The sequence below is a fragment of the Haematobia irritans genome, chromosome 4, assembly GCF_050003625.1.
Source record: "Haematobia irritans isolate KBUSLIRL chromosome 4, ASM5000362v1, whole genome shotgun sequence".
Classification (NCBI taxonomy): Eukaryota; Metazoa; Arthropoda; class Insecta; order Diptera; family Muscidae; genus Haematobia; species Haematobia irritans.
This window is the reverse complement of record NC_134400.1, coordinates 26,003,153-26,011,106: the sequence shown is the minus strand read 5'-3', so window position 1 is coordinate 26,011,106 and position 7,954 is coordinate 26,003,153. Positions and strand designations below refer to the sequence as shown.

General features: G+C 33.2%; 1 protein-coding gene across 2 annotated transcripts in view; it reads left to right on the top strand.

Annotated features, from left to right (window-relative positions):
• Window positions 1-574: 574 nt before the first annotated feature.
• The window catches only part of LOC142235083 (arylsulfatase B), a 33,705-nt gene continuing 26,325 nt past the window's right edge, over window positions 575-7,954 (top strand). The window contains exon 1 of one of the 2 annotated variants that reach the window (XM_075306307.1): window positions 575-711. The gene's annotated coding sequence lies outside the window, so the exon portion shown is untranslated. The remainder of the gene's footprint in view (window positions 712-7,954) is intronic. The other variant, XM_075306308.1, reaches the window with a different exon arrangement.

Sequence of the window (7,954 nt, the reverse complement as noted above, 5' to 3'; positions counted from 1 at the left end):
TTTCTCAGTGTATGGTGGAGGGTATAAAAATAACGAAAGCGCAGTGTGGTTGAGACATGTGAGATATGTGTTTTTAGGGTGTATAATTTAGCCCTTTGCCACAAATTTTTTAATTAATGTATATTTAATGGTTAAAGGTTTTTGTCTTGACAAATATCAATGAACTTCATAAAATAAATGAAGCCATCATATCTGGTTCACACCTCACATTTGTATGCCGGTGTTTATGGCGTCGCACAGATACGAGATCATAGTAAAATTCTTAAACAAGTTTACCAGCCCCATCCGTGGTTGACAATAGAGCTTTACTATGACTGCTAATAAACCGGGAAATGCTATCTACAACTGGACATCAAATATCATTATCGCCAACAATGCGATTTTATGAATTAATGCTTCTGTGACTGATGAGGAGGGAGGAGAAGTGGTTAGTATATCTTACTATGTTAAATATACATTCAATTGGACGTGCAAAATACTATAATGCTGTAGTTGTTGTAATAGCTACACTAACAGGCAGCGAAACTAGAAAAAAGCTCACCAAGTTGTTACCGCTTCACACTCAACCAACAGCAGCCACATTACCTTCACATTGAAAATCTTGGCAAAATCTAGTCACTCTCAGTAGTCTCATATTGTTCGAAAGGAAAGGATCGTTTCAACGGCGGAAAAAAAACCATTGTTTAAAGTTGTTTAGTGATAGTGAAATTCGTAAGCGATGTGTTTTTGTTTATAACAAAAAGGATTAAATAAAAAAAATAAAAACTGTGCCTATTTACTTAAGAAAATTGTTATTAATTTCTTTATGTATATCCTCAAGAATCGCATAGACTGTATACACTGAAATAAGAGTTTTCATTTCTGAGGAATGAAACTTCAGACAAGCAAAGTTTTGTTTTGGCGCTGAATGTGTTTTTTTTTTTCGTTGTAAAGCAAATACAAAAATTTCCTTAACCCTTTCACTATCCTTAACCCTTTCACTACCGATGTCCACCTAGAAGGACATTCGAAAAAGACACCAAATTCTATTTTCTCACTTAGTTTCGATTTATTTCTCGACGTTATTTTAAAGTAGAGGCTTCAATCTAAATAAGCTATACATATTTTCCATATTGGTGAGCACTAAAATACATTTTTATTAACTTCTTTAACAATAAACGAAAAATACGTAAATTTGAGACAATTTTTCTACTGTATGTTTCTAGTAAATGGACATTTATACAAAAACTATAGCTGATACTTTTACGGTTTCTTTTTTGTATTTTTTTTTTCACACTGTGAAAGATATTATAGGCTAAATGTCACAATTCAAGAATCAAGTTTTCAGAAGAAGCTCATATAGATCTTGAAATAATTGAGGTAGGTTCTCAAAATGACAATTTTTGTTTTACATGCTGTTAGTACAAGTAAAAACAGAAGAAAAGTTAAAGTTTTTAATATTAGGTTTATTTCGGTAGTGAAAGGGTTAACTTGTTTATCATATGTGGTCTAAAAGAAAATGCGTTATAAAAAAGATGAACCAATTTTCGCATGATAACTAGAAGGCCTAATTTCAACTGGGTCAGATGAAATTTGTTCCTTCCGAAGTTAAATCTTGGAAGGTCGGTTTATACGGCAGTTATATATAATTATGGACCATTATGGACTAACATCATGTACCAACTTTCAACCGGATCGTATGTAGTTTGCTCTTCAAAGAAGTCTCGTATAGCTCGGTTTATATGGAGGCTATATATAATAATGAATCGATATGGACCAAATTTTGCATGTTGGTTAGAGGAGATATACTAACATTACGTACTAAATTCCAACTGAATCGGATGAATTTTTCTCCTTCGTAAGGTCAATTCTGGGGATCGATTTATATGAGTGCTATAGCTAAAAGTGATCCAATATGGCCCAATTGCAATACCATCCGACCTATATCAATAACAACTACTTGTGCCAAGTTTCACGTCGATAGCTTATTTCGTTCGTAATTTAGCGTGATTTCAACAGGCGGACGGACATGCTTAGATCGACTCAGAATTTCACCACGACCCAGAATATATATACTTTATGGGGTCTTACAGCAATATTTCGATGTGTTTGCTTGCGGAGCCTCTTGGAGGAGCAAAATTCATCCGATCCGGTTGAAATTTGGTACATGGTGTTAGTATATGATCTCTCACAACCATGCAAAAATTGGTCCACATCGGTCCATAATTATATATAGCCCCATATAAACCGATCCCCAGATTTGGCTTGCGGATCCTCTAAGATAAGCCTCATGGATGAGCAAAATTCATTCGATTCGGTTGAAATTTGGTACATGGTGTATATGATCTCTCACAACCATGCAAAAATTGGTCCACATCGGTCCATAATTATATATAGCCCCCATATAAACCGATGCTTGCGGAGCCTCTTGGAGGAGCAAAATTTATCCGATCCGGTTGAAAGTTGGTACATGGGGTATATGATCTCTCACAACCATGCAAAAATTGGTCCACATCGGTCCATAATTATATATAACCCCCATATAAACCGATCCCCAGATTTGGCTTGCGGAGCCTCTAAGAGAAGCAAATTTCATCCGATCCTGCTGAAATTTGGTACATGGTGTTAGTATATGGTCTTTAACAAACATGCAAAACTTGGTCCACATCGGTCCATAATTATATATAGCCCCCATATAAACCGATCCCAAGATTTGGCTTGCGGAGCTTCTAAGAGAAGCAAATTTCATCCGATCCAGCTGAAATTTGGTACATGGTGTTAGTATATGGCCGCTAACAACCATGTCAAATCGGTCTATACACGCAAAAAAATAATTCTTTCCTCCCAAAAGAAATTTTAGACAAACAAAGTTTTAAGATACCTTGTCATCGGCAAGTGTTACCGGAACCCAAGTAATTCGATTGTGGATGACAGTCTTTAGTAGAAGTTTCTATGCAATCCTTGGTGGAGGGTACATATGATTCGGTCTGGCCGAACTTACGGCCGTATATACTTGTTTTTATTTATTTTTAGTGTAGAATTTTTTTGTGCCAAGAGAAATTAACTATTGTTTGTTTTTGATTTTTTTAAATAAAAAAAAGTAAGGAAAGTCTAAAGTCGGGCGGGGCCGACTATATTATACCCTGCACCACTTTGTAGATCTAAATTTTCGATACCATATCACATCCGTCAAATGTGTTGTGGGCTATATATAAAGGTTTGTACCAAATACATACATTTAAATATCACTCGATCTGGACAGAATTTGACAGACTTCTACAAAATCTATAGACTCAAAATTTAAGTCGGCTAATGCACTAGGGTGGAACACAATGTTAGTAAAAAATATGGGAAACATTTAAATCTGAAGCCATTTTAAGGAAACTTCGCAAAAGTGTATTTATGATTTATCGCTCGATATATATGTATTAGAAGTTTTGGAAAATTAAAGTCATTTTTACAACTTTTCGACTCAGCAGTGGCGATTTAACAAGGAAAATGTTGGTATTTTGACCATTTTTGTCGAAATCAGAAAAACATATATATGGGAGCTATATCTAAATCTGAACCGATTTCAACCAAATTCGGCTCGAATAGCTACAATGCTAATTCTACTCCCTGTGCAAAATTTCAACTAAATCGGAGTTAAAAATTGGTCTCTGTGGTCATATGAGTGTAAATCGGGCGAAAGCTATATATGGGAGATATATCTAAATCTGAACCGATTTCAACCAAATTTAGCACGCATAGCTACAATGCTAATTCTACTCTCTGTGCAAAATTTCAATTAAATCGGAGTAAAAGATTGGCCACTGTGATCATATGAGCAGCGTTGCCAGAATTGTTTCACCAAAAACCGCTAGATTTGCCCAAAAAAATAGCTAAAAAAGCTAAAAAATACTAAAAAATAGCTAGAAAAAAAGCTAAATTTTTTTGTATCAAAAGTCACATTTTTGATTGAAATTTAACAAACTTAAAGGCTTTATTTCACTTAAAATGCATATTATTTTCATTTTAATTCCACTTCTGTGAGACTGTAACAATATCTAAGGCATATTAGCTCTGTTTGCGTATTCGATACATTTTGATTACTATCACAAATTTTTTACTGGAAGTCCTTCGTTTTGTGGGAGCTACCTTCCCAACACCTCTATTTTATTTACTTGTTATTTTAAAATATTAAATAATCTAAGCATGCTTTGGATTTGGTAAAAAAAAAATGATTTGTCATTTTTTTAAATAAAATTTTAGTTTGGTTTTGAAATTGTGAGAAATTCGAAATACATTACTTTTATTTAAATTGTAGAAAATACCTACAGTTTACATTTCCCAGTAAAAACATTTTCATTTTCTTCATGAGCTATCAAAACTTCTTCATGAGCTTTGAAAACGTGCTAACGCCAATTTAAATTTCCAAATTCAGACTCGACTTCAAGTAGAAATTATTGTATGTATACGTTTTTAAAATAAAGTGTTGAAAAACATCTTCTATTTTTGAACGCTATTTTGGTTTGTGGTTAAGATGCAAAAACTCCTCACATTTAAAGACTATTTCATTAATTCTTCGTTCTTTCATGAAAACATACCCATTTTTAAGTTGAAACACTTAATTATAAGGACAAAACGACTTTATCGTCTTTTGGACAAGGAAAAGAGTTTATATAAGAGAAATTCACAAATGCTATTATAACCAAAATTCGCGTTCGTATTTTAAGGAGATGAAATCTTTGGCCTCACGACAATAATTTTTCAGTGCACAAAGCAATTCACATCTACTATTTTAATTTAGTAATATCGCAATAACTTTAGAATATTATAATAACATAAAAAGGATAAACGAGTCAAATGTTAATATTCCCAATAATTTACTGACAGTTTATCTAACAAATTTGTATGGTAATAGTAGATTTAAAGTTTACGATAACTTGAATATGATGAAAAAACTTTACAACAAGGTGTATTTGCTACAAAAATGCCCGCATAATGGCTGGAATCATTATTAATGTTTCAACTGAGCTTTGAAATATGTGGAAACCCTTATTCTTGCAGCAAGGCTTAGATAAAAACGCCGTTTTATCCATATTTCAATAGAAACATGTCGAAAATAAAAAAGCCAAAAATAGCTAAAAGGGTCATGAAAAAAAGCCAGAAAAAAAGCTAGAAGCTAAATGAATTTTTTTCCCGCTAAACGTCTTCAAAAAAAGCCAAATCTAGCGGGAAAAAAGCTAAATTGGCAACGCTGCATATGAGTGTAAATCGGGTGAATGATATATATGGGAGCTATATCTAAATCTGAACCGATTTCAATAAAATTTGGCACACTTGACAACACTACTAATTGTACTTCTAGTGCAAAATTTGGGCAAAACTCTGGCTTCTGGGACCGTATTAGTCCATATCGGGTGAAAGATATATATGGGAGCTATATCTAAATCTGAACCGATTTCAATAAAATTTAGCACACTTGGCTATAGTACTAATTGTTCTTCTTGTGCAAAATTTTAAGCAAATTAGTGTAAAACTCTGGCTTCTGGGGCCATATAGGTCCATATCGGGCGAAATATATATATGGGAGCTATATCTAAATCTGAATCGATTTCTTCCAAAATCAATAGGGTTCTATTCTGAGCCAAAACACATACTTGTGCCAAAGTTGAAGTCGATTGGACTAAAACTGCGACCTAGACTTTGATTACAAAAATGTGTTCACGGACAGACTATATCGGCTCAGGAGCCCACCCTGAGCATTTTTGCCAAAGACACCATGTGTCTATTTCGTCTCCTTCTGGGTGTTGCAAACATATGCACTAACTTATAATACCCTGTTCCTCAGTGTGGAGCAGGGTACAAAAAAGTTTTTGTCTTACTTCAAAGACATATGACTTAAACGGAGGGACGAAAATTTCAAAGAGTCAAAATTTATGAATAATATTTTTAAAGTAAATATTATAAACGTTCATTTAATTAAAATTAATTGATCCAATTAATTTATAATTGAAATGTCTTCAATCACTTATTCCAATTAAAACATTAATTGCACTGAAAAATGTGCGTTTCTAAAGATTTTGTGTCGAGTATGATAAATAAGCGATCGATCGATAAAATGATTGAATGATATATCCGAGAAATAAAAACCCATATAATATATAATATTTTTCTACATGATTATATTAATAACGTGTAATATTCAATGTGTATATTACAAGTCGTGAGGTGGAAATGAACAGTTTACAGAAGTGCACGAAATCTAGCTCTTTACCCTGTAATTGATGAATTGAAATTGATGAATTTTTAAAATATATAGATCTAGTGCTTGGTGTCCGTCCGTCCGTCTGTCCATGTATGTGTTGTTCACAGGATTCCAGTCGCAATTATTAACCGATTTTGATGAAATTTGGTACAGGGAATTTTTTGGGCACAAGGAAAAACGCTATTGAATTTGGAAGAAATCGGATCAAATTTAGATATAGCTCCCATATATATGTATCGCCCGATTTCGACAAATGGGGTCACGTTGCACTTTTTAATTAACCGATCGTCGTCAAATTTAGCACAAAATAATCTTCTGCATCACCCTTTAAGTCTGCAAAATTTCATCGAAATCGGTTCAGATTTAGATATAGCTCCCATATATATGCATCGCCCGATTTTGCCAAATTAGGTCATAAAACCCTTATTTATCAACCGATCTTACTCAAAGTTGGCCAAATGTAATCTTCTATAGCACTAACTATATGTGCAAGAAATCATCCAAATCGGTTCAGATTTAGCTATAGCTCCCATATATATGTACAGCCCGATTTTCTCAAATTTGACCATAGAACCCTTATTTATTATCCGATCTTACTCAACGTTGGCTAGATCTAGTCCTCTATAGTACTAACGGTATGTGCAAAATTTCATCGAAATCGGTTCAGATTTAGATATAGCTCCCATATATGTATCGCTCGATTTTGAAAAATTTGCCCCTAATAACCTTATGTTTGACCATAGAGGCCTCATTTCATAACTGATCTTACTCAAATTTTGCACAAGGTAACCTTTTGTGGTATCAATAAAACCCGCAAAATATTATGCAAATTGGTTCAGATTTACATATAGCTTACAGGTTTCTATATGTAGGTTTTATGTTCTAAAATTTAGCGTCTTGTAGGGAGGTAGGGCCACAATGTGGGGAAATTTTCACTCAACACAATTTGTAATAATTTTTACATTTTGGTAACCCTAGAGGAAGAATTAGAAATGCCGGCAAGGCTTGATCTTTAACAATGTGTGGTATCAACAGCTACCACGCGTGCCAAAAACAAATCTAAAAAAAATTTGAAGATTACCACAAATCTACCAAACAAATATTTCTATAGAAATTTTTGTCAAAACTTTATTCCTTTATTTTGTCAAAATTGTATTTCTATAGAAATTTTTTTTCAAAATATTATTTCTATAAAAAAATTTTTCATAATGTTATTTCTATGGATTTTTTTTTTCAAAATTTTATTTCTATAGAATTTATTATCAAAATTTTATTTCTATAGAAAAATTTCTCAAAAAAAATTGTTTATTGAAACGTTTTCCAAAATGTTACTACTTTTGGTAGAATTCTACCAACTGTGGCAACCGTGGTGGTAATACAAATTTATTTTCTGGATTATATACGTTGCATTTTCATGTTTTAAGATATTTTTGTTTTGTAAAATTTGTTTAAATTTAACGAAAATATTGTAGGGAAAATTGTTTGAGAATGTATGAAAAAGTAGGGAACTTTATTGGTCCTTGTAGGGTAAACCGAACATTTTCCTTGGCAACACTATGAGCTATAGTCAGATTGAGACAAAGCACCCATACACATGTACCCCTTAATTTTCTTGAATATTCAACTGCGGTTTATCTCCCAGACCTATATCAATGTTACCCCACAAATGCTTATGATTACTAATTCAGTAAGGGTGGTTTAGGGTATGATATAGTCGGCCCCGCC